Consider the following 17,212-nt stretch of genomic DNA (forward strand, 5'->3'; position numbering starts at 1 on the left):
AATAACTGATGTTGATTGTCTTATGCTGACAGATTACCTTGCCTCCTTGATGTCTGCACTACAATCTTGTCGTTCACAGGTAGCTGCAGCCTTTCCCGACAACACCGAGGTGAAGCCCCACGAGGTGGTTCCGGGTGATTACGTGTTCACCCTCAACTTTGATCGGAGAAGTCCATTGGAGCCCCGCTGGCAAGCCCCAAAATTGGTTCTGCTCACAACGAGGACAGCTGTAAAAAATAGAGGGCAGGAAGGGATGGCTGCATTCCAGCCACATTAAAAAGTTTTACGGACTTCCTTCGGACTTGGTCTCTAAGCCCTGCCCTCCTACACAAACTGACTCAAAACTCCCTTTGGTTGAGAAATCCGCTTCTGAAGAATACAGAACTAAATTACGATCTAGCAAGTCAGACAGTTTAATTGTTTAAGTCCTCCCCTAGGTGAATCGGTTAAATTAGTTTCTGACATGTATCCCCTAGATCGAGATAGAGAGAGAGATAGACAAAGACAACATAAGAAGAATGCATATTGTAAATCACTTCGCAGTCGCTGTATAGTGACATTACTTATCATGTTTTGTTTAAGTCTTCTGATTATTATTGCTAGTGTTTTATTGCACATATATTATCCTATATTCAAGCGTGCACAATCTGCTCATAATGTTACTGACGAACATTCTTTTAGTGAATTACCCCCACACGAATTGTCCTACAGACTTGCGCTGCGCAATAACACTTTCATTAGTATGTTACATCACTCCCATCAGACTACCAATGCTACAAACTGTTGGATATGTGGTCGACTCCCTCCCTATCAAGAAAACAAGGGAGTTCTGCCCCTTTTTCCGTACCCGTTCACTCACAATGGCACATGTGGTGCATGGTTCAAAATACTCAATTCCCTAGTTTCTGATGCTGCTATTTACGAAGGTAACTGGGTTTGGGGAAACCTGAACTTAGCCTTGCTTAAAGTATGCTACCCTGACAAGGAGGGACTCCCCGTAGGTACTGGAACTGATCTAGAAAATGAAGTATATGGATTAGGTAATTACACAGTTACATTCATGATTTTATCTGTTGAATCCGAAGCTGCTCCTGTTCTACCTGCTATGGCGGTCCTGCCAGTTACTGGTGAACTCTGTGTTCGCAAGAATGGTTCCGTACACTTAGGTCATAGTAAATGTACTACTGTGGTCGATTTCAGTGATTATGGTAGATCCACATTTAGGGCTTTACGTCATTCCTATTTTGTTTGCGGCCATACTGCATATGTCCGTTTACCTCTAGATTGGGATGGTACTTGTTACATTGCATTTCTTCTGCCGCCTGTTTTCCTAGCCCCTCCTGACTACCACAGAAACACTAATCTGGTTAAGCATAGACTCCGAAGAGATCTCCCGCTTGTCGATTATACTGAAACAACATGGGAGCAATATACCGATTTTAATAAAGGTTTCTTCCCCTACCTAGGTACTGTTTCCAATAGTAAACTGATCCGTAGATTAACAAGAACTCTCGAAGCAGTGGTGCTTGAGACCACTTCAGCTCTAGGTAACTTGACGGAGGAGCAGTCCGCCATGCGGGTTGTTGTTCTTCAAAATCGTCTCGTTATTGACGTCATCTTGGCAGATAGGGGTGGAGCTTGTAAGGTCATCGGGTCAAGTTGCTGTGTTTTCATTCCAAATAACGCGCCAACCGTGTACAAAGCTATTACACGTCTCCATAAAATTGCAAGTTTAATACATCAGACTCCAGGCACCTGGACTTGGTCCGGTTGGTTCTGGACAACGTTATCTGCCTGGGGGTGGAAGATCCTATCCCTCCTAGGTATTGGCCTTCTCATAGTACTCAGTTGTTGCCTGTGTCTTCAATGTGGACCGGCGATTTGCGGCCTGTGTGCCACTTCATGCATTCCACATCCAAGTTCCCATGCAAAACGCGAAAAGCAAGAAGAGCAATTGATGTTAAGTGAACAGATTGATCAATTGATGAGAATCGATGTATCATGAAGGGTCCGTGGGGAACAAGGAGGGAATGAGGAAATATAATTTTTGATCGAGTAGTGTTCCCCAGCGCGTACCCCACCGTCTCCATGTACTAGCTTGCAGTGCATGTGATTTCCCTCCTGTGTCAGCTATGAAGACGCAAATACATTTGCGTCCATCTTTAACATGTCCTCTTTCAGATCCGCCATGAACGGATTGAATATTCAGTTCCTATATAAGCCGTGCCACCGTCTTTTTGTGGTACACTTTACACGTTTTTCAGCTCAGGTGAAGTAGGCCCTGATTCTGCCATCGAGCCTCTTCCTGCCTTCCGACTCTGAGGGCCTCAACCCAGGCTGCCTCTGTACCAGTGACCCCCGCCTTACTCCTTGCGCGTCTCCGGCGCTTGGCTCAGCCACTGCCTGCCAAGACTGTATTCAACCTTCGAATAATCTGCTCCACTCCTCGAAAATACATTCCTGTCTCGTAGTTCAAGTAAACATCCTCCCAGCTGCAGGAGCAATGGGCCCGGTCTTTCTGTCTCCGTGCAAGTAATTCATAGACTCCGTTGCCATGGTAGGCCCATGCCCCCTCACCCCGCATGCCGACACGTAGACACATATACACGCACTCACAATCAGTATAAGGTAGCCTCCGCCCGAGAGACCTTTTCCCTTCCCTTCTAGACACTACAGTTCCTTAAACATACGATATCAGATACGATTTGGGATTAGGTTGATCTGACATCCTAGACTTATGTCTACACTTGTGGTGTTTAAATGTCAAGTCCCCTTCACCCTCCAGTTACACGTCAGACACACGTCAAGCTGCTGCGCGCGCATCTCTGCCATGAATTTCTGCTGACACTGCAAGATTCTCCTATGAATCCACCCATTTGTGACCTCATGATGAATGACGTTTTTAGTGCACGCCTTTATGCCCGCCTATTGCAACGCCTTTTCTATGACGTATTCATATGTTATCTCTCCTTTTTCCAGCTGTTACGCCTACTGCCTATTCGTTTAATGTAATGCATTGACTATATATATGAACTTCTGTAAATAATATGTTGTCTGTCTGCCCCTTCCTGAACCTGTGTGGTGACGGAATGGTATGCCACCTTGGCTCGAGCCAATAACCCAATTCCTTTTTTAGGAATAAAACCCTTTTGAGTAAACCTCAATATCCCGGATTTTGCCTCTTATTTATCTGAGTTATTCTTATTGATTTTACCGTATAAATTATGCATAGGTAATTAATTTTACCACAGTAGTGGTCGGCTGTTGGGACTTAGCCGATTGAGTTAATGGTTGGGCTAAAGAAGGAGAATTTTCAACAAGTTGTGACGAGAAATCCTGTTGAGTGTTAGTATTATTTTGTAAAGATTTCTTATTTCCTTTTTTGCCCTTCCTCTTTTTCGGGATAGCACCTTCTCTCTGGCCCCTCGTGGTGGGAGAGGAAAGGTCCTCATCTGGAGGGTTTATAAAGGGAATCAGAGTTCTCTCAATTGATGGGGGGAGGTGAGATACAGAGGATTGGGATATTTGTGTTGTAGAGAGATCGATGGACACCGACAAATCTACAGTCCCAGGAACCATTGGGGTCTCTTGTTGTGTACCAGGGACTAAGATGCGTTGCGGTGTTACAGCGGTGGCCAATAGTCCCAAGGAGGAACGCCTGGCTGCAGCTAGGTCCTGCGAGACCCTCCTTTCTAGTAAGAGGACACCTTGATTGATAGCATCATTCGCCTTGGCGATAAATTGATCTATTGGCCCTATAACCTGGGCAGTGTGTGTAAGTTTGCTGTTTCTGGTAATTCTGGGTGACATAGTAACAGAATCAAGGGACTCAATACCAGAGTACAAAGCAACAAAACCCGGATATTAATTATGGTAGGAACACAATAAGAGAAATGTCAGTGGGGTGGCCCAGTCCAGTCTTACCCGGGCTTGAACGGGATTAAACGGGCCCGCCCTTGGCCCGGGCTTCGCCCGGCGTCCCGCGAGACGGGGGTGACTGGTAATTTATGCGCCTCCTGGCGCGCAATTGACGCGGGTTGCGTCCCGAAGGCTCTTGGGAGTTGTAGTTTTAGCCACCCCGCACTCCGCTCGGCGGCCTCACCCCGAGGTGGGACAGGGGTCGGGCGGCGGGAGGCGGGTGGACAAGAAGCACAGCAGGTTGCAGGGTCAAAGACAGGCTTTTAGGTTCAGCCAAAGGGTCCAGGCAGCAGCGGATCGCCTCACAGTAAGTCCCCCACTCGACCGGGGTGACTGGTAATTTATGCACCTCCTGGCGCGCAATTGACGCGGGTTGCGTCCCGAAGGCTCTTGGGAGTTGTAGTTTTAGCCACCCCGCACTCCGCTCGGCGGCCTCACCCCGAGGTGGGACAGGGGTCGGGCGGCGGGAGGCGGGTGGACAAGAAGCACAGCAGGTTGCAGGGTCAAAGACAGGCTTTTAGGTTCAGCCAAAGGGTCCAGGCAGCAGCGGATCGCCTCACAGTAAGTCCCCCACTCGACCGGGGTGACTGGTAATTTATGCGCCTCCTGGCGCGCAATTGACGCGGGTTGCGTCCCGAAGGCTCTTGGGAGTTGTAGTTTTAGCCACCCCGCACTCCGCTCGGCGGCCTCACCCCGAGGTGGGACAGGGGTCGGGCGGCGGGAGGCGGGTGGACAAGAAGCACAGCAGGTTGCAGGGTCAAAGACAGGCTTTTAGGTTCAGCCAAAGGGTCCAGGCAGCAGTGGATCGCCTCACAGTAAGTCCCCCACTCGACCGGGGTGACTGGTAATTTATGCGCCTCCTGGCGCGCAATTGACGCAGGTTGCGTCCCGAAGGCTCTTGGGAGTTGTAGTTTTAGCCACCCCGCACTCCGCTCGGCGGCCTCACCCCGAGGTGGGACAGGGGTCGGGCGGCGGGAGGCGGGTGGACAAGAAGCACAGCAGGTTGCAGGGTCAAGACAGGCTTTTAGGTTCAGCCAAAGGGTCCAGGCAGCAGCGGATCGCCTCACAGTAAGTAAGTGATTTTGATTTAATACATAAATGCATCATTCTAAATATTAACATTCCTGGGTCTAGTTGAAGACCTGTTGTTCTTTAAGCTCGCTTTTTACAATTACTTCTTTCCTAGTTACTTGCATTCTATCCAGTTTGAGGACTACGTTTTAACAGTGGGAAATCCCCAATTATATGGATCCAAACACAAACAAGAACACAATGAAAACCAGCAAGGAAGACGTGCACAGATCGGAGATCCACCTGCGGAGCCAGGAGACCCAATGCAAGAGCTACTACTGCTCAGGGGCACCTCAAGCATGTCTCTATGGAAATGGTGCAGTGCTTGGATGGCAAAGGTTGACTGTCCATGTCATTCCCTGGAATAAACGTGCAGCAGGAGGTACTGAACTTGGCACACACCCCTCCCTCCATCGCGGTCATTAAATCTAACACATATCGATGCTGCATCACTATGAGGCAGATAGCTCTCAATTCTTTCTTGACTGAATTAAAACCGAGCTTAGTGCTGGTTATCAGTTGAAGTATCTCCCACTATTTTATCTGTAATCAGCAGGCGTTTGCTTTTGTCTGTAGGGTAAAGAAGGGTATAGATCCTCCTGCAGATACTTTTGTGTATGTGAACATTCTAAATTCTACTGGAATATCCTTGTACTGAGCGCTGCCAAAATATTATACAGTACTTTATTCACGAGCCTAATGCAGCAAGGTTGTCTTCTTCCTTAGCGGGTGCTGGTAAAAATCTGACAGTTCTTCTCCAGGAATGACCTGGGTCGGTGTGTATGGGGACCAGGGAACAAAGTCTACTCCATCGGGGACAAGCTGAGTGTAGGCGAACTCGCCCCAGTGCTAGCAGAAATCCATCAGCGTGGAGGTGCCCCATTGCATATCCAAAATGTGCAGTTCTCATTTGTGCCCAAGGAAAGCGTTCCTTTACCTCTTGGACACAAGGAATACGGTGTATGTTTCTGTACAATTAGGGGTTACCCCTTCCATTCTAGCCAAGTGTATCCACCCACCTCAGTATCCCAGATTTTCTAACATCGGGTGGTCATGAACTCATTTGACCCTCCCCTCTGTGACTCATTCCCCTCTTTATCCTCGAGCTGGACGGCCCTACACAGGAATTCCATGTCGGGGGTCCACTTGTTATTAAGAAGACTGCCCTAGATACGTTAAGGTCCACCCTTGGACCACATATGTAAGCAGGAGCGGCGTGTTTGTGCATAGAGTTGGGGGTTTTATTACCTCCAAGAATCTCTTATCTGGGAAGACTTGGGGCCAAAAACCTGTATCCTCCCCTATGGTGCTCTTTCTGTGCATCCTATCTAACTCGGTTTGGATATTGCTAGGCTCAGTTAAAAGGTAGAGAGCCGCCAGGTTGGTTTTGCATCGGGTCATATTCACTTCTACTTTGTGGGGTTCTGCTTTGTGGGATTGGATTTTGGTCAAAATGCTGCACAGGAGAAGGCATTTTGTTTTTTCAGGGGTTTGCTCTTGAGATAAGTTAAGTCTGTCTGCGCCTTCTTCATGGGGTATCAGTGAACAGATGTAACAAGACTTGGCTGATATCCAGGAGCCAACTGTGGTCATGTGCTGATATCACATGTTCTACATGAGCGCTCTGTGTAGTGCATGTGGTATACTAGTGTTTGGTTCTGTATAATTGTAAGTGTCTTGGGAGAGATCCCTGTGCAAGTGCTGGACTCCATTTGACCAGGAAGTTCTTTAGCAGGGAATAGGTGCTGCAGCACCCCAAATAGATAGAGAGTTCAATAACACATAACTTGCTCTTGAACATTGCAGGTCTTGGTTTAGATTTCGGGGCAGTGTCTGTGGTTCTCTGGTGACTGGGATTTCCCTTTTAACAGTTCAAACAAAAAGTTGCGGTGTAAGTTTGTAATCTTGATTAGTACACTTTGGGTCCGTGCTGGGGTGTTGATGTGGCAGCAGAGAGATGGCATACTTGAAAACTTTGTGGCAGACCTGTTGGATAATGGCTAGGTTCTTCCCTTAGGGGTGTGTTCTCCACACTCCACTAGTCGCAATTTTAGTGGGGCACCTGAAGGTAACCCCAGGTCAGGGTATATTTTTGATAGTTAAAAATTAAAGGTGGCTTATTGATAATCAGATGGATTCATCTCTTTTATGAGCCATTGAACCCCCCCCCTCCCTACTTCTTACCTAATGGGCTGCTTATACTAGTGCAAAATATTTATGGAGTAGTCTTGTGATCATGGGGATGGATCACATCAGTTTTCAGTTAGGGTTCTATGGACGCCCCAGCTTTCTAAGAATATGTCTGTCCTGATGTGTACATGGATGCACCATTGGTGTGGGCTGCATCTTTCAACCTATACATGCGCAGGACTGAGTAAGGGGGGGGGGTGTTGTTGTTAAGTGTTGTTAGTGGTTGTAACATGTCCCCAGATCATGTGTGTGTATCTCTCAGTTTCCGGCATGCGGTGTGCAATGTGAACCTCCCTTGTGTCGTCAGATATCTCGACTTCGTCGTTTCTCTAGAGACTTCTTTTGGCCTAACTTTGGGCTTTTTTTGTTCGTTTTTGGGTGTTTCCCTAGGTCTTGCGCAATGTGCTACCCCATTTATCATGAGGTAGAACAGGTCGGAAATTTGTTTAATGGCCCCAATGTACACCTGATTATGCCGTCTTGTGGAGTCCAAGGTCAGGCCTACCAATTTTTCCGGATGGTGCATGTGAGGCTAAGTGCATTGGATGGTTGGTAGGCCTGATATGGGGATGGTGCATTTGTTGTTTTACTCTTGCCTGGAGCTGTGGTGAACAATGGGGATCCCTCCTCTCCCAGGCACCCCACTCTCCCTCGGACCACGTCCAGCTTCCTTTCAGCGCATTTGAGCCTGATGTCCTGGCTTATGGCTGGGGACTTCCGACAAGCGGACATGCTTCTGTTGCTATTCTGAAGGAGTATGGTACAGAGGTCAGACTTTGGAAATTGGAAAGCATGCTGGGAACATAAGAACATGAAGAGCCTGGGACTAGGGTAAAAACTTTTGGCAAAGTCTGCCGAATGATGATAATGAACTGGGACTGCCCCAGCAATTCTGGGATGCCTGGCTACTCCGGTGAATCTCCCCCCACCTAAGGGCTTGGACTTTATGTATTATGTGGACGCCTCACTGCTTATTGGTTTTTGTGAGCAACCTGTGGCAGTTGTGGGGTCTTAAAGATCTCAGGCATACAGGAATTATGGATCCAGCTACTGGAGGATAGCCTCATGTTAGAACTGAAAAGGGGCCTCCATTACGTTAAGACCTCTAGTTTTTGGAGGCACTGTTGGGGCTTCACGCCATGAAGGAAACTTTGGTTCCGGGTCGAATGCCCAATAATGGGGACCTTTCGATTTGGTAATTGGAACCTGTCCCCATTGACTTAGGACACAAGGACCTGGGTGTTTGGGTTTTTGAGTACTTTGTCTGGGAGCCGCCCTGCCCCCTGGTCAGACTGCCCTCCTGCTGGGGTGTGGCCAGCCAACCCTGTCCTGGGGGATCAGCAGAAGAGTGGGGCCATGGCTTCCACAGGCGCCCTTGATGGCGAACTTTAGTGAGGATACCCAGTTGACAGAACACATACAGCAGCCCTTAATCCCTAAACGCAAGTAAGAGCTTGGATTCTCAACGTTATCTCATTGGTCCTTTTTTTGGTCTGTTACCATTTTTGGGGTGTGGGTGACGGTTGGGGATGACAGGTGCTAATTATTCTTGTTTATGCTTTGTGTTCTCCTACTGTACATTTGGACTCTGTATTTGTGTGAAAGCATTACCTCCCCAGACAGTTACCCCACCCTGCCGAGGTTGTGGCCCTGGTCCCTGTTGGGCTGAGTTCCCTGTCTGTACTTGCTGCTGCCACTTGTTAGTCCAATTACCTGATCCCTGCTGAGATGTTGCAGCGACTGACAGCTGGATAAATGTAAGGTGCATTTGCGTTCCCTGGGCTTGGCTTTGTTTGCAGGGTTCTGTGGAGGCTGGCCCTGGCCCATCAATCTCTGCTCATGGTATGCCTTTAACCGTCATCTGTCTGCCAGATGGTCTATCCTGTAGCAATAGTAGCATTCCTTAAGGTCTGGTTGCTACCAGCCTCACTTATCTCTGCTGCTATAACTAGGTTGAAACCCTCTGGGGTTCTGCGGTGGAGCTCCCTTTAAGACTGGTGCCATTTACACGCTTGCGGCCAATACGACCCCATCGAGGGTGGGATTCTTCAACTTGTGTTGGACCAATTTAGCAGTGGCTCCTGGGAATTGCTCTTGTTTTTCTCTATCCTTCTCTTGCTTCTTTTTGTGGCAATGCACTCAGTCTGGATGCTCTCCATTGCCTCCCAATTAGGAAACGGATCTGGTTCAAGATCAGTTGTCTCGTACATAAGACCATGTATGGAAATGGGACAAGTTACATGGCCAAGAAACTCAACAGGTATCCTCCTCACAGGAATCTTAGGTCTGGAACTAAACACCTACTCACTCCGCCTAGGGTGTGTGCCACCACTCACTGCGGCAGATCATTCTCTTATCTAGCACCCGCTGATGGAACGAACTTCCATTGCACCTTCGCATAATTTATGATCATAAACAGTTCCAAAAAAGGCTTAAAACCTGGCTATTCTGACTTACTTTCCTCCTTCTATCAGCCGTCTATCTTCACCTTCACCAGCATTTGTTACAGAGCTTTGAGACCCCTCCAGGTGACATGTGCGCTCAAAAAAACCCTATGATTAATGTAATATATGGGCTTGTATCTTCGCAAGAGTTTGGTGTCTAACCCAACCACACTGTCCAGTCCGCTATGTAGCTCAGTGGGAAGCCCCTTTTTGAGTATATTGTAAAAGAATGTAACTTGTGGGCCCGTATCAGACCACAGCTGTCCTATCTCTTGTCCCCATCGTTCCCTCATTCTAGCCAGAAAACCGGTTATACTCTCCTCTGGCGTCATAGTCTAGGCCATTGACCTTCTGACATTTGGCCGATCATGGAACATATCCTTCAGGGATATCCATATTCAGTGCCTGTATGAATTGAATGCGGCCCATCATGCTCAGTGTCTGTCAGCGTAATTGCTGGGATGAGAGCTTGGGCAAACAATGCATTCATCTGTAGTCCAATAAGACTACTTAGCAAACTTTTAATATCGCCTATCGCTAGGCTTATTCCTGCAGTTTCCAACTCAAAGCATGAGATCCATTTCCCTGCTCCATCCAGCACTGGCAGTAACTTTGTCCTTAATCTCTCTTTATCCATCTGAGCCCATGGCACATAGTTGGTCCCCGACGTGCCCTTCTGTAGTAGCAGGTACATTCTTACTTCAAGTAGATCTATGAGTTTCTTCCTGACATGGCGTTCCCATCTTTTTAAGCACTGCTGCATGTAGGAGAAGTTCCACTTGGGATCTCCCTCCCCATTTTGGATGAAATCTTCTGCTATGGCCATGTCCTCTGGCTCAAAGATTCCATCCTCCAGCCAAGGTCTATTGTACTGGTATCTTTTCTCAGTTCAGCAGGCCAGCAGGTGGCAGAAAGGGCATGCAAAGATCTTGCCTTCCTATCTTGCGACTATCGCCCTTGGGGTCAGTTTGTCCTTTCCGTGTGTTTGGGTGCAGCAGCGAACGTCTTCGTCGTTGCTCCCCTTGTGCGTGTGCAAAGGTGCCATCTTATATTTCTTGCGTCTTGCATAACTCCGTAATCACAGGAATGTTAACACATCCATGGTACTGAGACCATACTGACGAAGTAAATGGACCTACACAAAAAAGATAGCAACCGCAATGCAATAACGGTAAATGTTGATTGGGTATTGTATGAAATGCTATTGCAGATCTGAAAAGCTGTAGTTGGGAACTAATACATACCAGTACTCTGTTTCAGAAATTGCCAAATTGCATGTGAAATGCTAAAACCCAATAAAAATGTAAACAACAAAAAAATCGTATATTTCCTGCGTCTTGGTTGGGTCAGTACCAGGCTGCATTAGTCTCTTATTTCCAGGTTAGCCCCTCTCCTACGTCGAAGGATTGGTGAGGCTCGGATCCCTGCCAGAAGCCTCTCATATAATTCTACAGGCAATTCTTCCCTGATCAGTGCCCTGTACCTACCCCCGCTTTCCTTATGTGGGGGGCACCCTGCTCTATTTTCTTGCTGTGCTTCCTAGGTGCAAACTCTCTCTCTCTCTCTCTCTCTCTCTCTCCCTCTCTCTCTCTCTCTCTCTCTCTCTCTCTCTCTCTCTCTCTCTCTCTCTCTCTCTCTCTCTCTCTCTCTCTCTCTCTCTCTCTCTCTCTCTCTCATTAGCTCGTGCTTTTCTTCCTCATCCCATCTATGTTGCCTCCTTCGCTCTGCACTATGTATTGTTCTTTTTGGTCGAGCTTCACCCTCAAATTGGCTCTCTTTTGTTTCTCCTTAGCTGTAGGAAAGTAGGCCCTTTCTTGCACAGATACTTACACTTTTTGCCTGGTGTCAGTGTGTTTATGACTAGTCTGATTGGGATCCTGCTAAACAGGACCCTAGTCACTGTGCTTCCTCCCAAAATGTGCCTGTTTGGTAAGTACTTTGGTACCTTCCCAATTGGCTACTGGTGTACCCATGTAAGTCCCTAGTACATGGTACTAAGGTACACAGGGCATAGGTACACCAGGGGCCTCGCATGGGCTGCTGCATGTATTATTCCACCCATAAGAGACCATTCAAACTGTGACTACAAGCCTCCCATTGCAGCCTGTGTGAGTTTGTGCTAGCACCACTTAGCACAGATATAGGTTTCCTTATATCTGAGGTCACTGCACTTAAACCTATAAAGCACCCCTAAGGCAGGCCTTTCAATCTTGAAGGCAGGGTGCTAGGTTATAATTGTGAGGGTGCCCTGCACAAGCAGGACACCCACTACAAGGCCGGAGTCGATTCTCCAGGCTTTGTAAGTGCGGTCAGCCATTTTGATACATATAACGTCAATGGTCATTACGTGATGGCTAACTATATATTAGCTGTGACGAACCTGGGCATGTTTTGTACAAAAAATGTTTGAATCATACTACAACACTGTTACCCGTGGTGAAGGTATGATTCCATGCACCAGGGGGCTCCTCTGGGAAGCCCCCAGTGCTCCTGCTAACAGCCTTCCAGGGTTTGCCAGCAAACTAGTGCTGCCAACGATCCCAGACACGATTCTGCCCTCCTGCTGTTGATCTGAGCTCAAACAGGGGAAGGTAGAACAATAGGTTTCTTGTCACAGGGATGTGTGACCACCCCACAGACAGAATTAAGTGGATTGGGCTGGGGGTGCTTGCCAGCGCCACTAGACTGCTTTGAAGGGCACATTTTGTGATCCTCTTGCATACTTTAGTTTGAACCAGTTCAGGGAACTCTTAGCTCCCACTCTGGCACGGAACTGGACAAAGGACACATGAGCATCCTCCCCTCTGTACAGCCCCTCCTCTGAGAGAGACCCCTGAATCATCAAAACCCTTTCCCTAGGGCACTTAAGGGCTTACTTGTGGGAGGCTCTTCAGATTCGTCATGGGACAAGATTCAAACCCAGAACCACTTCAACTTAGACCGTCTGGTCACTCTGAACTTCGCCTGGAACCAAGACTTTATCAAGGAAGACTCCTGCCGCTCCTGGCCTCACTGTTCTGCAAGTCTTCTTCGTTGTCTGTGCCTGTGCTTCATCCAGTCTCCTCTCCAGGCCTGTGGGCATCGAAGACACCCAAAGGAATCTCGCTTGGAGTGAAGGAGTCACTCTCCAGGCCTGTGGGGATCGAAGACACCCAAAGGAATCTCCCTTGGAGTGAAGGAGTCACTCCCCAGAATCTGCCAGCACCACAACGAAGCTGACCGGTCTGCTGCTCCTGACATCCCACGGACTCCAAAAGGCTCAGCAACACAAGTGGTGGCTCTGCAACATCCTCAAGGCCTGACCTGCCCTCTTAGCAAGTTTGAGGACAGTACCCCTCATTCGAACTGCTGGAGCTGGGGGGACATATCTTCACGAGGCAGCTAGCGGAGCACACCCTTACCTGCTGGACCTATTCCCTGGGCTGCACACGCTGTTGGTCTCCCTGTCGCCGCCTCGAACACCGCAGAACGGCCGCTGCAGGGGGAGACTACAGCTCCCAGGCATCAACACTGCACCGCCCACTTCCGCGCTGAAACGCGCCCGGAGGCGCTTAACCCCTTCGCTGCTCATGACGAGCTCAGCTCGTCATGAGGCACGGTTGAGCTGTGCTGATGACGAGCTGAGCTCGTCATGTACAATGGGATTTACTCATAGCTCAGCACCAGGGGGGAAAACCTCTAGCAGCCAAGGTGTTAAACAACGGACGCTCCCTCGGTGGAGCGGGGGCCATATCTTCACGGGGCAGCTAGTGGAGCACACCCTTACCTGCTGGACCTATTCCCTGGGCTGCACACGCTGTTGGTCTCCCTGCCGCCGTCTTGAACACCGGAGAACGGCCGCTGCAGGGGGAGACTACAGCTCCCAGGCATCAACACTGCACCGCCCACTTCCGCCCTGCAACGCGCCTGGAGGCGCTTAAACAACGGACGCTCCCTCGGTGGAGTGGGGGCCATATCTTCACGGGGCAGCTAGCGGAGCACACCCTTACCTGCTGGACCTATTCCCTGGGCTGCACACGCTGTTGGTCTCCCTGCCGCCGTCTCGAACACCGCAGAACGGCCGCTGCAGGGGGAGACTACAGCTCCCAGGCATCAACACTGCACCGCCCACTTCCGCCCTGCAACGCGCCAGGAGGCGCTTAAACAATAGACGCTCCCTCGGTGGAGCGGGGCCATATCTTCACGGGGCAGCTAGCGGAGCACACCTTTACCTGCTGGGCCTATTCCCTGGGCTGCACACGCTGTTGGTCTCCCTGTCGCCGTCTCGAACACCGCAGAACGGCCGCTGCAGGGGGAGACTACAGCTCCCAGGCATCAACACTGCACCGCCCACTTCCGCCCTGCAACGCGCCCGGAGGAGCTTAAACAACAGAAGCTTCCTCCGCGTCGCAGACTCGCGCGGGCGGCGCCGGACAGAGCCCGGGCAGAGGGCGGGCCGTCTGTGGCCGTCCGGGGCCGGAGGAGGCCAGGCCGGGCCACTTACCTAACCTGCAAAGCATGGGTAAGCGAAAACTGATGGGCGTGGAGGGTCCTGGTGCTAAAAATGCTAAAGTCCCACGTAAGGCTGATACCATCATCTACTATCTAACTTCTGCAGTGGGGGCTATAAATGAAAAGATTGCAAACGCTGAAAAGGTTTTGGAACTAGAAAGGACAAATGGCACTACCAACAAGTCCTCTACCCCTCCTGTTCTGTCAGAGTCTCTACGTGACCATACACTCCCTGTTTCTGATATACCACTCGACATTGTCACTAATACATGTGCATCATTAACGGAGGAGGAGTTCAGCCATGGGAATCCTTCAGATCCGGAACAGGTAAAACCCAAAAAACGCGTTCGCAAAACAAAACATTTGCAAGTAGATCAAGATCAAGAATAAATTATGAATGCCTTTTTGGGGGACAAACTGGAGGAATTGATCAATTCACGAATAGAACCACTACTCGTGAGCATTGCTAAAGATATTGTGGATTCACTAAACACTTGTGTAGCTAGTTTATTAAAAAGGTGCAAAACCATAGACGTTTTTATAAAATACTATCTATCGCACTCTCGGGAGGGGAACATCATCCCTAAGCTTGCACCCCCCATAGTTTTGGAGGCAATGGAATGTTCAGGACCAAGTACAATCACACCCGACACACGAGCAAAAACGAATGCTAAACATGTATGTGATTCTAAAAACCTGACCCATAGTAAAGAAAACACCCTCACCGGTGCACTTGCTATTAATTCCATCACCCAGAAACATACAACATCTCAGTCAAACATCACTACAAATACTCATAAACCTAGTAATTTTAGGCTGCATCTCCCCCCGATGTCACTCCTTTTGTAGCTGTATTAACCGGGATTCCACCCCTAGCACATGAGGCCACTGATTCTACAGTGGAACTTCTAGGCAAAACTAGAGAGTGTTGTAGACACTACTCTAGCGGGGATCACGACTTACCCGCATCCATTAGTATGGTTAGGAGAGTGGGGTGGGTAGGCAAAGGCCCAAAGTCAATTCCAGGCGACTGCATCGTTGTGAATTTTGGTGAGAAAAATGCCGCTGATAGACTGTTTTGGGACGGTTCTGAGATCACCAAAACGGGGGTCAGACCTTATCCTTTGGGTTTTTTCTATCCACCTTTAAATGCCCAGAACGGTAGGTGGCCTGTATCATTATCATACAGTCAACCCCAATCGGGAATATTAGCTCACGATGAAACTTCTAGACCTAGGGCATCTTGTACCCCACCTCAGCAACTTATCACATCATCAAAGGACCCCAAGAATAAGGTTAATACATCATGTGGGGGTATACCTCTATCAAATCGTTTTTTGCCACTTGTTGGGATGGATGACATTGATTGACAACCAAACCAATGTGGGAAAAAAGACGTGATCGCTGCTACATCACTCCCAAAAAACACATGTAGTATTCTGAGCTGGAACATAGCCGGTTTCAGATCCAAAAGCAAGTATGAAAGTTGGCTAGGCATGATTAGAGCCCATGAAATTCTAGCATTGCAAGAAACATGGGACACGAGAAATAGCCTGGCTGTGGATGGGTATACCCACTTTAGTATCCCGGCCGAACCTAGTACGGCTGGCAGAGCGAAGGGAGGATTAGCCACACTCATCTCATTAAATATGAAAGGTACAGCAAAACAGATTGATTTTGGCTCTAGAAATTGCTTAGTTGTTGAACTAAAGAAAACTAACTCCCCCACCCTATTACTGATAAACTTTTATAATTCTCCAGTCAGTCATACCCCAAATGAGCATCTAGACTCTCTAGGAAAGTTCTTGAACAAGCATAGGGAGTCCAGTAAACATGAGTTTGAGGTCATACTCATGGGAGACTTTAATATTCACCCATGTAGTTTAGAGTGCCTTCGGGAAGATAGCGTGGGTCTTCCCCACTCGCTCCCCACGCATTTTGAACATACCAAACAGGGGGAGGCTTTGGAGCTTCTCCTGGCATCAATGAACCTCTATGAATCTGGATGCTGCGAGATTGGGTATAGGTCGAACACATATGTAGGAAATAACACAGGCACGGGTATTGGTTTTATTTTCCTATCCACTTATGTTTTATCGCAGGCCATAAACTATAGAGTAGAACATTCTGTTTTTAGCGATCACAATCCCATAATCCTGGAGGTTGCCCGATGGGGACCATTGGGATGCAATGAGACGCAGGCTCCTTGTGCCACTGAGCTGGTCCCTAAAGACCAGAATCGGAGGCTAAAATGGGCCAAAGTAATCCCAATGACCTTCTTACAATACACCCTGGCTAAGGTTGAGGTAGAGGTGGGCATTTGCCTGGATAATATCGACCCGAATGTAATATTAATTGAGGCTTTTAACGTTATATGCCATCAAGTTAATTCCGAGTTAACGGTTAAAATAAAACCAGGTTTGAGTTTGGGGCCAAAATGGTTTGACTCCAATTGCACAAAAACTCACTCAGTTCTCCTTACAGCGTTAAAGGAAAAACCAAGGGACAGAGCACTTATTGCATCCCTTAGAAAACAATATAAACAGGCCATCCAGACCCGTAAATTAAAGATCAAAGATAAGGCCTGGAATGATTTGTTATCGGTTGAGGCACAGCGGGATAGCACCAAATTTTGGTCAATTATAAACCATCCCTCCCTCTCGGGCATAGAAAACCATGGTGTAGAATGTATTATTCCGGATGAACAGTGGGTGGCCCATTTTGGAAACATATATAGTCATCCAGCCTACACTACTGCACATGAGATAACGCCTCAGGGAAATGTAGTAATGGTCCCGGCTTTCAGGGCTAAGGAAGTGGAGAAAGCCATGAATGACACACTAAAGAATAAAGCCCCGGGCCCAGATGGGGTACCCGCCGATCTCTTCAAGTGTGCACCGACTTTTTGGGCTAAAATCCTCAGTAATGTTTTTAACGCCACAAGAGACCATAACTTTCCCGAGTCTTGGGCAAAATCTATAATTATCCCAATTTTCAAAAAAGGTCTGAGGGGAGATCCAGCCTGTTATAGGCCAATCTCGCTAATAGATTCTAGTGTAAAAATCCTGGGTAGAGTGTTATTGGGGAGAATGACCACA

The 17,212-nt window shown here is 48.3% G+C and overlaps 1 protein-coding gene across 1 annotated transcript in view; it reads right to left on the bottom strand.

Annotated features, from left to right (window-relative positions):
- MEI1 (meiotic double-stranded break formation protein 1) overlaps positions 1-17,212 on the bottom strand; it is a 3,731,473-nt gene that overhangs the window by 3,023,063 nt on the left and 691,198 nt on the right. The window lies entirely within an intron of this gene.

This window comes from Lissotriton vulgaris, chromosome 1_1 (assembly GCF_964263255.1).
Source record: "Lissotriton vulgaris chromosome 1_1, aLisVul1.2, whole genome shotgun sequence".
NCBI lineage: Eukaryota > Metazoa > Chordata > Amphibia > Caudata > Salamandridae > Lissotriton > Lissotriton vulgaris.